This window comes from Bos grunniens, chromosome 11, assembly GCF_055505025.1.
Source record: "Bos grunniens cultivar Pamir isolate PY7600 chromosome 11, Bosgru_T2T1.0, whole genome shotgun sequence".
Taxonomy (NCBI): Eukaryota; Metazoa; Chordata; class Mammalia; order Artiodactyla; family Bovidae; genus Bos; species Bos grunniens.
Window position 1 is genome coordinate 14,665,502 of NC_141175.1, and position 16,080 is coordinate 14,681,581.

At 45.2% G+C, this 16,080-nt stretch overlaps 1 protein-coding gene and 1 long non-coding RNA gene across 7 annotated transcripts in view; both read right to left on the bottom strand.

Moving 5' to 3' along the window:
* The window catches only part of MRRF (mitochondrial ribosome recycling factor), a 66,369-nt gene that overhangs the window by 20,716 nt on the left and 29,573 nt on the right, over positions 1–16,080 (bottom strand). The window lies entirely within an intron of this gene.
* LOC147362639 (uncharacterized) lies at positions 13,119–15,319 on the bottom strand. Its single transcript, XR_015136373.1, has 2 exons — positions 15,273–15,319; positions 13,119–13,352 (listed from the first exon to the last, which is right to left on the bottom strand). It is a non-coding gene; the product is annotated as an uncharacterized LOC147362639 (long non-coding RNA).

The window sequence follows — 16,080 nt, forward strand, 5'->3', positions numbered from 1 at the left end:
TGTGCACACTACTACCTGTGAGGACCAGCGTGCTGGTTGTACCAAGTATGCTATGATGAAGGTGACAGACCTCTGTCCTGCTCCCAGGGAGCTTAGCTAGGCAGAGCGCTAAGTAAAGAGACTTACAACACAGCATGTCTGTGTTTGGGGAGGGGTCAGTAGAGGGAGGGAAGACTTTCCTGAGGAAACAATACCTGAGTGCGGCTGGCATTAGGTTTGTTCACTGGTATTCTGATCCTGATTCCTTCCAGCAGGAATGCATTCCCCTCCCCTCTGAAGTTTGCTGTGGCTGCACCACTTGCTTTGGCTGATGAGATGTGAGCAGAATGGGTGTCGCCTTATGAGCCCACATGTGCTCTACCACATCTGTCCCTGCTGGCTGCAGCGCAGGTTGAGAGGGAACTTCCATCAGTTTGGGTCCCAGAGAGACAATGGTGAACAGTGCCCCACGTGGTGTGAATAAGAAATGTTTCTGCTGTTTGAGGCATGGAGATTTGGGGGACTGCTTGTTACTACAGCACTGCTCATCCTATCTCGACTAATAGCCCACAAGGATCTAAAAAATACATGCAAGTTGCCAGTATTGGTAGGGATTTCCAGGAGGAAGAAAAAGCATGAACAAAGGCTTTAGGTTACCAGGAGACTGTGGTCATATGAGGAACCAAATGGGCCACAGATAACAAAGAAGGGAGTAACAAGAAAAGAGGCTGGAAAGCCGCATCATAGAGGGTCTTATAAGATCACAAACTCCATTTTACGGATGAAAAAGTTTGGTATCTTACACAAAGCCAAATCTATGCTGGCCTGCTTCAAAGGCCAATAGTCTTAGTATGAAAAAATGCTCTGCCTCCTGAATCCTGAACTGGACATCACTGGCATATGGTTCCTGACCCCTTAAGTCAACATGATTCTGGCTTATGAAGGATAATCTCAAATCCTGGGTATAAGTGTTCCATGTGAAACAGTGACAAATAGGAGTTAAAGATTTAATGCATTTACCTAGTACGTTTTCTCTGATAGGATGAGAAAAAAAATGAAAGGATTTTGAGCCAGGACAAGCCGTGAAGATAAAGTGGGCAGCTGAGTGATAAATAAATCCTTCTGGATCCAGCTATTTGAATTCACAAAATTCTCAAATTCTCAAAATATTCTCAAAATGAAAATAATCCTGACTCCTACCAGTATTAAACCCCTCAGTGCTAGGTGAGTACTTTATTCCCTCACTGAACCTCACAACAACTCATCAAACTAGATTCTAAAACCCCCACTTTCCAATGAGGAAACTGAGGTACGCAGGCACTAAGTAACCCGCCTGCGGGCTTCAGTGACACAACTGGGATTCACATCCAGACCTTCCAGCCTGCATTCCTCACGCTACTCCAGGCTGCCTACCTCTTGCAGTCTATTTCAAATAAATTATGTGCTGCTGCCATTCCTTCTGCTTCCAGGCAGAAAGCTTTTTTCAAAGTCAGTAATATGAATCTTGGGACTGAAAAGGACAAAACCACCATGTCAGGAGTTTAGGGATTTGGATCAGATCTTGTTACTTTTATGGTTTTTAATTCATTGAACAAAAATCATGCTGACATGTTTAGGTCTCTTTTTTGTTCTGCCAAAGCATATGTCAGTATAAGGAAGGAACAGGAAAATTAAAACTTGATCCGCTGATTCAAAAAGCTTAATCCTGCTGAAACACTAGGAGGGGCAGAAAATAAATGAATCTAAGTCTGTAAGAAACCTCTTAAACTTCTCTACAGAGAAGTATTTCAATCTAACATTTCATATATAACTTGAAATAGCTTGCTTTTTAGACAATCTTTAAAAAAATAAAAAAATGTATCTAACCAACTGTTTTTTTTACTACACTTATATTTTACATGGAGGGGGAAAAAAAATCACATGTTCAAAACTATACAAATTGGGACTCAAAAAATCTTGAGAGTAAATGGCTAAAGAAAACAAAATCATAATATATGTAATTTGGCCTTAATAAAATATTTTTTATATTGATTAATGAAAATGTGACACTATTACACTATTGAAACCAGTTTCCACACATTGTAGTATTTAATTATTGACATTGACAAAAATATGTCAGTTTCAGGATGCAAATACAGAGGCAATAATCTAAGAAAGTGGGGGGGTACAGTGAGGGTGGGGGGTACAGTGAGGGTGTGGGGGGTACAGTGAGGGGGTGTGGGGGAGTACAGTGAGGGTGCGAGGGAGAAGGGAGGAGGGGGAGGGGATGCCAGGCACAGGAAGTGCTGAGAGGAAGAGAGTCATCTGCATGCTGGTTCCGGGTGGTGCTGAGCTGAACGAATCCAGAATTACAAGATCAGAAGCAGTCAGGGTGATGGAAAGGCTCGGTTCTGAAGTACAGTCAGACATGTTTTATTCCTGTATCTATCACTCAGAAGCTGACTCAGAAGCGGGCAAGCTACTCAATCTCTCTCCACCTCAGTTTCTTCATCTCTGAAGCAAAGATTATGAAAACACCTTGTCCAGGGGATTGGGAGAAGCAAACATGATGTATATAAAGCACCAGTAAAGACAGCAGCATATAGTAGTAGCCTTGAATAAATGATAGCGTCTATGAATGTTTTAATCAAACACACTTAATTACTTCCTCATGAAACAACGAGGGCACATCTGTTTTAGAAAAGAAACATACTCTATTATGGAAATATTGTAATGCCTTTCCAAACCAGTGATTAATACATCTGATCATCTCCATCTCGCATTCACGAGGTTCTGTGAGCTCAGGCTAGTTGTATTTCAGGCTCTCGGCTCAGCCAGTTGGTTCTGAGCACCCGCTCTGCACTTGGCCTGCATTCACTCATCAAGCATTGGCGGGGGCCCCAGGGTTCACTGCCAGATCCTGGGCCGGGCTGAGGAGCGCCAGAGATGAGGGAGGCCTGGTCCAACTTCTCCAGAGGCCCAGTCCAGCAGCGCAGACAGACTCGTCAACCACTGCTGAGGAAGAGCACTGCTGGGATGGAGGGACAGGCTTTCTGCAGGAGGAAGGAGCACATGGAGAGCACAGCTCATTCTGCTGTGAGGTTTGGGAAGTGCCCTAGAGATGCATAGCGACTCACTGGCTGCAGAAGACAGGGCACTCCAGGCAGAAGCACGGTAGGAGACAGGTGTGAGGCTGAAAAAGGGGCATCACATTTGTTCTGAAGACCTGGGGTTTTCAAATGCTTCTTTAGCCAGAAAACTCTGGATTCAAAGAAAATCAAGGCAGACACCCCATTTATAAAACAGAGAGAAACTGAGTTCTCTCTATTAATGAGGGGAAGGGTGCTAGCAGAGAGGAAGGTGCTCCAACCACCCCTGACACCCCTCCACTTCTGCACCTGCCAGGTACTGGCTGAGTGACCTTAAGTAAGCGATTTAAACTCTCTGAGCCCTGGTCCTCTCATCTGGAAAAAGGGACTGAAAATAAACAAACAGAAAGCCCCTTTCAGAGTTCTTATGAGGATAGGCGAGATAATATACGGAAAGTGAACGGTACAAAGCATGGTAGGAAATAAACAACCAGAAAACCTAAGTTGCCTTTGTGGCTACTGCTGTTCATGTTCGGTAACTATAGTGTGTGCGTGCGTGCTCAGTCGTGTCTGACTTTTCGTGACCCCATGCACTATAGCCCACCAGGCATCTCTGTCCATGGGATTTTCCAGGCAAGAATACTGGAGTGGGTTGCCATTTCCTCCTCCAGAGGATCTTCCCAACCCAGGGATGGAACCTACGTCTCCTGCACTGGCAGCTGGAGTCTTTACCACTGAGCCCCCATGGAAAGCCCGAGGGCAACTACAGAGGTACCTCCAAATAATGAAGAGTTTACTCAAGGTTTTTATCAAATGAGAAATCACAGGGCAAACAACCTAGGTTCCCGTAAGATGATTTTTTTGAGATCTGATTAGTAATTTAACATTTCTCTTTCTGATATTAATTCATTCACTTAGTTTACAGTTTCATTCAGTAGCTATTTACTGGGCACCTGCTGTGTTCCATCCACTATGTCAGAGTGAGTTTACAGTCTGACAAGGAAGGCAGTCATTAAACAAACACATGCACAGTTAATCAATAAGTTACAGCGGTAAGAACCATGATAAAGACATGAAGAGCTCTATGAAAATAATAAGCAGGGGGCTGACCACACTCTCCTGTGGGACTCCAGAAGAAAATGTGACGATACTTAAGTTAAGGGATATTTAAGTTCAGATGAGTAAGAGTGGAGAAGCTAGGCAAAGGTCATTCCCACCAGAGCAAATGGTCCATGTAAAATAAAGGCCTTATTCCAGGTGAGGAGGGTCCTGCTCTTGGGGAACTGAAAAAAGGCAGCGTGGCTGCAGCACAGAAAGCAGAGGAGAAGGACTACAACCAGAGAGGAGGCCGGTGAGCCTAGCAGGGGCAAGACTAGTAGGCAGGCCCTTCGATGCCGCTTTCTGACTTAGCAGATCCACTGACAGATGAATGGACATTTACACTGGGTAGATACACTCAGTGGAATATGACTCAGCCTTAAAAAGGCAAGAGAATTCTGCTATAACATGTATAAACCTTGAAAAGATTATGCTAAATGATATAAGCTAGACTCAACAGAAGGCAATGGTAACCCACTCCAGTACTCTCGCCTGGAAAATCCCATGGATGGAGGAGCCTGGTAGGCTGCAGTCCATGGGGTCGCTGAGGGTCGGACACAACTGAGCGACTTCACTTTCACTTTTCACTTTCATGCATTGGAGAAGGAAATGGTAACCCACTCGAGAATCCCAGGGATGCGGGAGCCTGGTGGGCTGCCGTCTATGGGGTCACACAGAGTCGGACATGACTGAAGCGACTTAGCAGCAGCAGCAGCAGCAACAGGACAAATATTACATGATTCTACTTATATGATGTCACCTGGTATAGTTAAATTCACAGACACAGAAAATAACACAGCAATTACCAGGGACCTGGGGGATCTGGGAATGGGGGCTGTTGCTTTTAATGGGTACAAAGTTTCAGTTTCACAAGACAAAAAGAGTTCTGGAGATTGTACAGTAGTGTAAATGTACTTAATACCACTGAACTGTACGTTTAAAAATAACTGAAATGGTAGATTTTTAAGGCAAGAATACTGGAGTGGATTGCCATTCCCTTCTCCAGAGGACCTTCCCGACCCAGGGATTGAACCTGGTCTCCGGCACTGCACGCAGATTTTTCACCACTTGAGCTACAGGAACGTCCTATGTATATCACACTACAATTAAAAAAAAAAAAGAGTAGACTGTTTCTAAGACCAACACAGAATATCACAGATGTATGAGTAAAGCAGAAGTGAGATCAGACTTGGATTTTGTGCAGAAACCAAGGTACCAACCAGATCTAAGCATAAGGCAAGAGTCTGCCCCAAAGCCTCTTGGCAGGCGGACAGAGAGCTCACGACTAGCCTGCAGCAGCCTCCCGGGTGAGTGATGAAGAGAGCAGCCTTTTCCGCTGGGGTCAGAGATCCTCCCAGCATAAGGCAGGGCTTCAGCTGAGCTGGCAGGGTCACGCTTTGCTTGTACAAACCCCACCAGGCGGGTCTTCCAGGAACATCCTGGATGGGGGCCTTCCTGCAGAACTCCTTGAGTGTGTTCCCATAAACAATAAGCTGAGGGGCATGCTCTGCTAGCCACTCACACAGCAGATACTGAAACGATACTTCCTATGGCTTCAACGAGAATGGGACATGTGCAAAGACACTCACCGAGGTACATCAGAGGAAGCTACGCTTGGTGTGGCAATTGTGGTAAAAACCAGATTATAAGACATCAGACTTCAAAAGTGTCCTTGGTCACTTAGGGGGGACTTAAAAAGGTAGAAATGATGTGCTTCAGAGCCAGGAAGACCTAAGCTGGCATCCCTGCTTTGCCACTTGTTAGCTTCAGAACCGTGAGCACACTGTTGGACTTCTGTAGACTCAGTCTCCTCGTGTGTAGAGTAGGAGTAAGAATATTACTAAGAGGGCGGGAGCAAGGATTAAATGAGATGACGGTGGCACAGGCTCAGCACACCGCAGTGTGCACACACTCCAGCACACACAGTGCAGCTGCTTTCCTATTCCAACTGCAGAATCTCCAAAGCTGGGGGACCACAGTACGTGAGCAGTCGGAGAGAGAGCAGAGGATTGAGTCACTAGCAGCTTAGGCTACTGACCAGCTGGTGGGCCGCCGGAGGACAGGATGGGAAGAGAGGAGGGTGGGCATGGGGGCCCCAGGAGACAGGAGCTGGGTTTCAGAAGCCTGGGACAGGCTGAGGGAGAAGAAGGGACTCGCACTTCCAGGGAACAAACAGCCTGCGTAAACATGTCTCTGACGGCTCCACCGAGAGAAGCCCAGATGCCCGCCTCCGTGATGGGTCGCCTCCCCACACGGCAGCATCGGCCTGCAGTCAGCAGCAGTCACAGGCCCTGTTTTACTGTTCGCTGGTGGGCGCTGCCCGATGTTGTGGGGCTGCTGGCCCTGAAGGAAATGTGTTTGTTTGTGTAGTACTGCCAGACTTCCTACACTCCTAGGGACATGATTCTCCCTCCCCTCTCTCCTAGCCACCCCCCACTGCATACGGCACCCTGCCCACAGCTCACCAGCCAGTCTAACAGGCACTAATGTGTCTCATAAAAACATGCGGTGTCCTTCTAGCCCAAAGAAAATCATACACACACTTTGGAAAGACTTCTACCATCAGCAGTACCATCGATTTTTCTGAGGACATATAACTAGGCACCTGCTTTCAAAGGCCTGTCCTGTGACCGAGGCCTGGCTAAGCAGACATGCCGTCCTGAAATACAGCCCAGCATGATGGAAAGAGAGGAAGCTGAGGTCAGGGGTCACAGCTCCACACTCCCAGCTGAGTGATCAAGATGAAGTCACTCGTTTTCTCCTTCCCTGTCACCCAAAGGTTGGAAATCCAAGTTCAGGGATTCATGGAGGTAACTCTGCCTTCTGCTCTCACGTACAGGATAACACAGGTGTGGTGGCCAAGGCTGATTTCCACCCCCAGCTCTGCCACTTCGAGGCTGGGTACCTGTGCACGATTAGTTTTTCCTCCCCAGATCACAAGGAAGCATTCACAAGAACAGTCTCTGAAGCCACACAACCAGGGTTTGAGGCCCCAGATCTATCACTGCTTAGCCGTATGGCCCTGGGCAAGCATTTCATTTCTTTGCCTCAGTGTTCCCATCTATCAAATGTATATAATACCACTAAGTTAATGAGACTGTTGCAAGGATTAAGAGAGTTACTAAATGTGCTGGTCACGGGGACATGCCCAATAAACACTATCTGTTGTTTCCTTACTATAAATGGGGGCGGGGTGGGAGGAGTAATAAAAATGTTACTCTTCTTTTTCCACAGTCAGGACCAAATGAGAGAGGATCATTGAGGAATTCTGCATACATGGGTATTGACTATTTTAAAAGCTGTTCGTCAGATTAGTAATAAAAATAACAGTGAAGTTTCCCACTGAGCGATCAGAGCCTAGTGGCCACAGACCCAGGGTCTGAGAAAGATGCCTGTCCTTCTCCTCATCACCGTGACACTGGGTGCAGACAACTCCCTTCCCCTACGACTCGGCATCCTCAGGTGTGAATAGGGGAAATAATACACCTACCTCTGAAGACTGTCATGAATATCGTAGTTCATGTACAAATAGCACCTGGCACAGCAGCGGGCACCCTGGGCCATTACTGTCCTTACTACATGCTAGGTCCTGTCCCCAGAGCTAGGGATATAGCACGGGACAAAACAGATGAAGCACCACCAAGTCACACTCGAGTAAAGGAGAGAGAGGGCACCTGCAAATCTGTAAACCGACACCTAAGTGCTACGAAGAAAATGAAGCAAGACCAGCAGAGAATGAGGAGCCTTACTATGAGGACAGTAAGGGCTCCCTGATAACTGCCTAGCCCTCTGGCTCCAGTGCCATCTGCTCCCCTTCAATCAGAGTAACACTGACGAACATTTGCAGAGCTCTTTCCACGTGCCGGGCTCTGAGGGGACGCATGCTTTGTGCACTCACTGAGTCAACTTCTGCATCGTTCCTGTGACATTACTGATCTTATTACCTGGTTTCTGAAGACTAGAAAAACGGAGGCTTAGACAGATTGAGTAACCTGCCCAAGGCCACGCAGGTTCCTGGAAGACCTGGGATCTGAGCCCAGTGCAGCCTCACTCGTGAATCTCAGGCCTCCCTGCTGGTGCTAGACAAACCTAAGCCACTATTTCTTAGCAGCTGCAGTGACTCGGACGCTCCTTCACCGAGACCTGCTTAGACAGAGTTCACTGCTACTCCTCCAGCTCCCCGGCGAGCCTAAACACAGTGGGGAGAAAGGAGGTGGGGGTCCCTAGGGGTCGGCCGTGGGACGGTGATGACCTCGGGCAGCCAACCGGGTCCTGTGAGCAGGTGCAGCACACACAGGGTGGACGACAGGGGGGCAGGGGAGAAGGAACCTGTCCTTTCAGGCGCAGTTCTGCATAGGTGTTGATGGCGCTTTCTGCTCAGCGCATGCTCCGCTGATTCCTGACTGCACTTTCTTATGTGTTTCAAACAGAACATCTGTGCAGGGAGGGAGCTCCCATTCTACACACTTGGGGTCTGAATAGTAGAAGGCGCTTCTAAAGACCCACAGGCTGGGTGAGGAGAAAGGGGGCATCCTATAACCGCACGGAGGCTCGCCAGGCCTGGAAGGGGAGACAAACAATGGACTGGACATCCACCAGCCAAATAAAGGAATGAGCAACCCTGGAGAGCAGCAGTGAGAGCAGGCAGTGGCCACGAAAGGGGCCAGAGAAGCAGCTGCAGTTGCTCAAGTGCAGCTGATGGCTGCTCCCACCCAAGTGAAGTCATTCAGGCAGTCTCTTCTGATTTTTTTTTCCTTTCACCATCACTAAAGATCTGTATGTGTGAGAGCTGTGTGAGAAAAGGGTATTATCAGTATGTCCAAGGATATGCACATGAGACACACTCTCCCTGGTTTAAGATCCACAGAGTGATACAGCACCTAGAGAGAGGGGCCGCAGAGCAAGGAGGAGGGAAGAGGGTTCTGGTTAGCAGCCCAGAAAGCAAGGCCATAGTGTGGCAAGAACAGGGGCGTGGAAACAGACAGACTCGATGTGAGCCATGACCCCCCTGCTTACTAATCTGTGACCCTGAGCAAATTACGTAACTTTCTGATCCCCAGTTTCCTCATCTGTGTTATACCCGTCTCAAGATGGTGTTTCTCTGTACGCACAGAAACAATGAGATCACCATGAAAAGATGTACGGAAGGTTCTGTTGAGCCAAAAATAAATAAATAAATAAACAAGCTGTGGCACTGCAGATGGCAGAAACTTAATCCCACTTCTGTAAACTGAATATGTGTGTGTGTGTGCACCTTTTACAATCTGGTAGGATATTTATTAAACTTACCAACAAGTTACTTCAGGGAAGAATCCTTGAGGAGCAATAAAGAAACTTTTTACTTTTCTGTAGGAAATCGTTACATTAATGTGTACTCTTTTTATAATTAAAGAGATGAAAGTCATATATCTAATAAAAGTCTAGTACTCAGAACATATAAAGATCTCCTACACCTCAACATAAAAGTACAAACAACACAATTTAAATGAGCACAGGACCTGAACAGACATTCTTCTAAAGATGCACAAATGGCAAACAAGCACACACAAAAAACTCAACATCACTAACATCAGGGAAATGCAAGTCAAAACTGCAACGAGACATCACTTCCTACCCACTTAGATGGTAATAATGACAAAACGACAACAACAACAAGTCCTGGCAAGGAGATGGAGCAATTAGAGTCCTTCAGTATTACTGGGGAGAATATGAAATGTGCAGTCCCTGTGGAAAAGTTTGGCAGATCTTAAAAAAGTTCAACAGTTATCACAGGACTTTAGCAATTCTACTCATATGTTTATACCCAAGAGAACTAAAAGCATGCTCATAGCAGCATTATTTATAATAGCCAAAAAGTGGAAACAACTCAAATATTCATCGGCCTGTGAATGGAAAAATAACACGTGGCATATCCACTCGGTGGAATAGTATTTGGCAAGAAAAAAGAATGAAGTCCTGATCCATGCTACAACATGGATGAACCTTGAAAATATCATGCAAGTGAAAAAAGCTCGTCACAAGAGACCACATACTCTGTGAATGCATTCCTATGAGACGTTCAGAATAGGGAAATCTATAGAGACAGACTAGCAGTTGCCTAGAGCGACCCTTACGAGGGTGACCTGGGGTGAAGTAGGGAGTGATTGCTAGTGGGCTCAGGGCATCTTTGTGAGGTGATGAAAATGTCCTAAAATCAATGTAGTGAAGCTTGAGTAACTCTGACTACACTAAAAATCTTTGTAGTATCCACTCTACGTGGGTGAATTAGACTTCAGTAAAGCTGTTAAAAATGCTGCATGACTCCCTGGCTCTCGTCACTGAACAGTACTCGTCTCCCCGGTGGAAAGCTCAGTGGCAGACAGCATGCCTCAGTCTCCTCAGCTGGGGGACGGCAGTACTGCCCCCCCATAACAGTTAATAGTCACCACGCACAAGAGGTCATGGGAACACTCAACAGCAGTTAACTTGATAACGACGATTTTAAAAATTTACATTTATTTCTCACTGAATGGATTTCTTTCCTTTCTTCACTGGTGTCAGACCTGCATCATGAGATAAAGACTCTCCTTGTCACTCCTGCTCCTTCTCCCCTTTATCCTTCACAAGAGTTTCTCCCAATACCCCTCCAGAAAAGTAAATTTTTCTACTACCCCATTTTACAGATGACGAAACTGAGACTCAACGAGTTGAAATAACTAGCCTACAGTCACCTAACTCATTTTACTGATTCTCTTCTTCAAGTTGTTCTGACCTTGGTTCTTCCAGGTATCAATTCCACTCTCCCTGATGTACAGCAATTACCCCTATTTATTAACTCAGCCTGGGGACCCTGCCTCCCTGCCTTATGACCTTGCTCTCCCTAGAAAAACTTGGGAATCATCCATGAGAGACTGTACATCAGCATAAGCTGCAAAAAAAAAAAAAAAAAAAAACTTCAGAAAGAAAATCCAGGCTAGGAGAACCACAACCCAGGGTTTTTAACTGTTACCTGGTGAAACTGCCTGGTCCAGTCACAAGGAGAATTCTCCTCCATGCTGTCACCTTGGAATAAAGTCTGAGGGAGGAGCCTGGCCTAGGCATAAGGTCTATCATTGCTGTCAAGGGCAGAAGGAAAGGTAGGAGCCAACTGTGAGGACCTGGGGAGCAGTTCAGTGGGCAGGGGCTGTCAAGAACAGTCAAAGCCCCTTGGCCTTTCTAGAAACACTAAGCGAGTCTCATACCACAGGCAGGACTAGTCATAGGATTTTCTTCTTTTGGATATACCTTCCAGGAGGTCTTGTTCGCCATAATTCATATTCAAAGAACAAACCAAGTGCTCATTAACAATCAAACTACAGTGTTCCTGAGCAACTTAAATTCCAAGATAATTACAACATAATGACTCAACTCCTCCCACCCCTAAAAATGGAGGAAAAGACAGGAAAAAAACCCCAAAACAACATGGGGTTGGGGGAGGGGTTAGTGAGGAAGAGAGGGAAAGAAACTGTTAAGGACTAAAAGAGCCATCAGCAAACAGGAAGAAAATATCATTGGTTTTACTACCAAATAATCAGAAAAGAATGTTTTCAATAACTCCTTAACCAGGAGAATTAGATAATAACAAATAGTATAAGAAAAGAGAATTAAAGTTTATGACACATAATATTCCATATAATATCCCATTACTCTTCAAAAAACATCATAGAAGTTATGCCCGTTTTACAGATAAGGAGGCTGAAGCTTCCAACAATGAAATGATTTGCCCAAGATCTCTACAGTGGGCATGTTTCAGGGGCACTGTCAGCCAGTGGTAGAGAGTCTCCTTTAACGGGCCATTGTCCCTCAGGAGCAGCCCGTCAGTCCGGCAGAATCCTCAGAAATGCACTGCAGTGCGTCATCGTCTGCGCAAACCTCTCTTTTCCATTCTTTACCAGTGGCAGACCTGTAGCCTCTCTTTCACAGGATCCTGCCCATAAATTTCTCACACATATAATTCTGTCCTGGGGTCTGCTTTCAGAAGACCCAAGTAGATAAACCCAGACAATGACAGAACAGGAACTCACACCTAGGTCTGTCTAAGCCCAAACCCCTTGTGTTTTCTTTCCTTTATACCAGAGACTAACTGATAAATAAACCACGTTGCGAAATCCGATGATTGATTCTCAGGCTTTCTCTTCCATGGTCCATCAGCAACGTCCAGTGCCACTGATGGGCACTTCCTCTAAGACACTTCCGTCGGTTCCCAGGATCCCACACTTTCCAGAGTTCTCTGGCCGCTTATTCTGTCTCTCTGGCTGGTTCCTCCTCACCATCTTGACCCACAAACCTTGATGTGGACTGTCCAGGGCTGTTTCCAAACCCTTTTCTTCACCATCTACATTTATTCTCTAAAGTAATCTCATTTAATCTCATGGCTTCTTCTACATGTTCATGCCTCCCAGATTTCTCTCTCGAGCCCACAGCCTTGTCTGAACTCTAAACTTACATACCTAACAGCCTACTTGACCTCTCCACATGGATGTCTATTAGCATCTCAAATTAAACACAGGATAAAACCTGGTCTTCTCTCACACCCAGTCTGTCCTCCCACATCTGCCCTGTCTCAGTAAACGGCAACTCTATCCTTCCCAGTTACTCAGGTCAAAAACTTTGAAGTCATCTTTGAGATCTTTCTTCCTAAATTTACAACCAATCTGTCAGCAAATCCTGGTAGCTTTTCCTTAAAATGTGCCCAGAATCTGATCACTTCTAACCAATCCCATTGCCATACTAGTCCAGGCCCCATACCTGGATTACTACAATAGCTCCCAATGGTCCCTGCCTTCACCCTCACCTTCAGACAGTGTGATTCTCAAAACGGCAGCCAGAATGATCCTTTCAAAACCTAAGTCAGATCATGTCCCTCCCTAGCTCAAAACCCTCCAATGACTTCCCATTTTACTCCAAACAGAAACCAAAATCTTTATAAGGGTCTATAAGAACTATGATGGCTAATTTTATTTATTTTAATTTTTATTAGGGTATAGTTATTTACAATGCTGTATTAGTTTCAGGTATACAGCAGATGGTTAATTTTTTGTGTCATAGCAGTCCCAGATATTTGGTCAAACATTATGCTGAGTGTTTCTCTGAGGATGTCCTGGACGAGTGGAACATTCAAATCTTTAGACCGAGTAAAGCAGACTGCCCTCCCTAATGTGGGTGGGCCTCACTCAATCACTTGAAGGCCTGCAAAAAACAAAAATAATACAGAATTCCCCTGAATAAGAAGGAATTCCTTCTGCCCAACTGCCTTCAAACTGCAACAATGTTTTTTTTTTTCCCCTGCCTTTGACTCAAACTGAAACATCAGCACTTCCTGGGTCTCCAGCCCCCTGGCCTTTAGACTGGGAACCACACTATCAGCTCTCCTGAGCCTCTGTCTCCCAAGACTGCAGATCTTGGGACTTGTCGGCATCCATAATCGCATGAGTTAATTCTTTACAATAAATCTTTTTACATATATGCCCTATTGGTTCTGTTTCTTTGGAGAACACTGACTAATAAAGACTTTACATGATACTGGCCTCCCCATTTCACTCTGATCTCAGCTCCTACTTCTCTCCCCTCCCGTGTTCTGCTACAGCCACTGAGCACTCTTACTATCTTACTACTCCCTGAACACCCACCTCAGGGTCTTTGCACTTGCTGCTTCCTCTGCCTTAGTGATGAATATAAGCATAGTCTGCTCTCTCATGTCCTCAGTTCTATGCTAAATTATCACCTTTCCCCTGAAGCCTTCAGTGAATACACCACTTAAAACTGCACCAGCCCACGACCACCCCTATAATGTCCTTTATTGCTTTTTCTCCACAGAGAGAAAAATGTGGCCGCTGACACACACACACTATGTGTGTGTGTGTTACTGTCCATTTTCCCAGTGAAAAGTGAAAGTCACTCAATAGTGTCCGACTCTTTGCAACCCCATGGACTATACATTCCATGGAATTCTCCAGGCCAGAATACTGGGGTGGGTAGCCTTTCCCTTCTCCAGGGGATCTTCCCAGCCCTGGGACAGAACCCAGCAGAGGTTCCACAAAGGCAGAGGTTGTGTCTGGCTTGCTCACTGTTGTAATCCTCCATGTCAGAATTATGCCTGACACATAGTAGGTGCTCAATAAATATCTGTTGAATAAATTTATAAATATCTTAGAAGTTTCATATTTCAGCATAACAATTTTATATGATCATAAGAGCAGTTAAGAGGTCACCTGGTGCCAGAGGAGGATAGGGACTGACGTGCAAAGGGGCACAGGAACTTTCAGGATGACTGAGGTGATCTACAGGTTGACTAAGATAGTGGTTACAGGGACACATACATTTGTCAAAATTCACTATCATGTACACTTGAAATGGGTCCATTTTTTTTGTATGAAAGATATACCTCAATATAGTTGAATAAAAAAAAAAAAAAATACCCAAGTTGTTTATATTCCAGACTGCCTCCACGCCAAAAAGCGGTGTACAAATTCACTTTTAGATCATGCATCCTGGTCTGAGCTCTGGCAATTATGCTCCACATGGTGTGGGTTGGTATATAATTAAACTTTAAAATACTAATTGCTGCCCCTTATTACAAAAAGAAAAAGTGCTCTCGGAGGTCCACAGATGTTAAGAATAGACTTTGAAGTCAAGCAGACCCATATTTAAATCGTGCACAACTCTATCTTTATTAGCTAGATGAACTTGAACAAGTTATTCAACCTCTCTTGGGCTTACTTAGCTCATGTACCAAAAAAATAGGGAATGACAGAATGACCTAAATAATGTAGTATAAGGCCTACACTATAGTTTGCACTCAGTTAAGTAGTCACTTTGCTTAGTATTATTATCAACAAGCACTGAGCCATGAGAGCCACTGAAATATCAATGGGGTTTCCTAAGAGAGTGATGTCAAGTTTGAGTCTTCGGACCACTGGAGGGGTCACTCAGGTGTGTTGCAGATGTTCGCCTGGCCCTGAAGCGTCCATGTCTCCATGAAGCTCAGCAATATGCAGCACACTAGTGCAAATGAGCACTGTGACAATCAAGGAGCAAAGCTCACACCAAGGCGCCCCACATTCTGTGCACATCTCCCCCAGTTACAGTCCCCTATTTACCACTTCCTACCTCTAGCAGAAGAACAGGAAGATCCTTAGAAGACCATTACAACACTGTTAGCAAAAAAGAAAACAATTTAAACAACCAAGATATTCAACAAATGGCAACTCTTTAATGCTATAGGTAACAGGCAAACACTATGCAACCCTTAAAAAGAGTAAAGAAGAACTCTCACCAGAGCAATGATACATTAAGTTAAAAAAGGGAAGTGCAGAAGAGTGGGTATAATATAATCCCATGTCATCACAAGAAAAATGGAGACGGAGATTTAGACACGTGTCTGAAGCTGCATAGAAAAAATCTGGAACAAGGTGCTACTAGTTGAGCCCTATGCAGGGGAGTATGGGGGAGAATGGATACATGTATATGTATGGCTGAGTCCCCTTCACTGTTCACCTGAAACTATCACATTGGTTTTTTATTATTAATTAATTTATTTTTACTTGGAGGGTAACTGCCTTACAATATTGTGTTGGTTTCTGCCATACATCAAGATGAATTAGCCATAGATATACATATGTTCCCTCCCTCTTGAACCTCCTTCCCACCTCCCATCCCATCTCATCCCTCTAGGTCATCACAGCGCACTGGATTTGAGCTCCCTGCATCATACAGCAAATTCTCACTGGCTATCTATTTCTACGTGTGGTAATACACATGTTTCAATGCTACTCTCTCAAATCACCCCACCCTCTCCTTCCCCCACTGTGTCCACAAGGCTCTTCTCTATATCTGCATCTCCACTGCTGCCCTGCACACAGGTTCATCAGCACCATCTTTCTAGACTCCTATCACAACATTGTTCATTGGCTATACT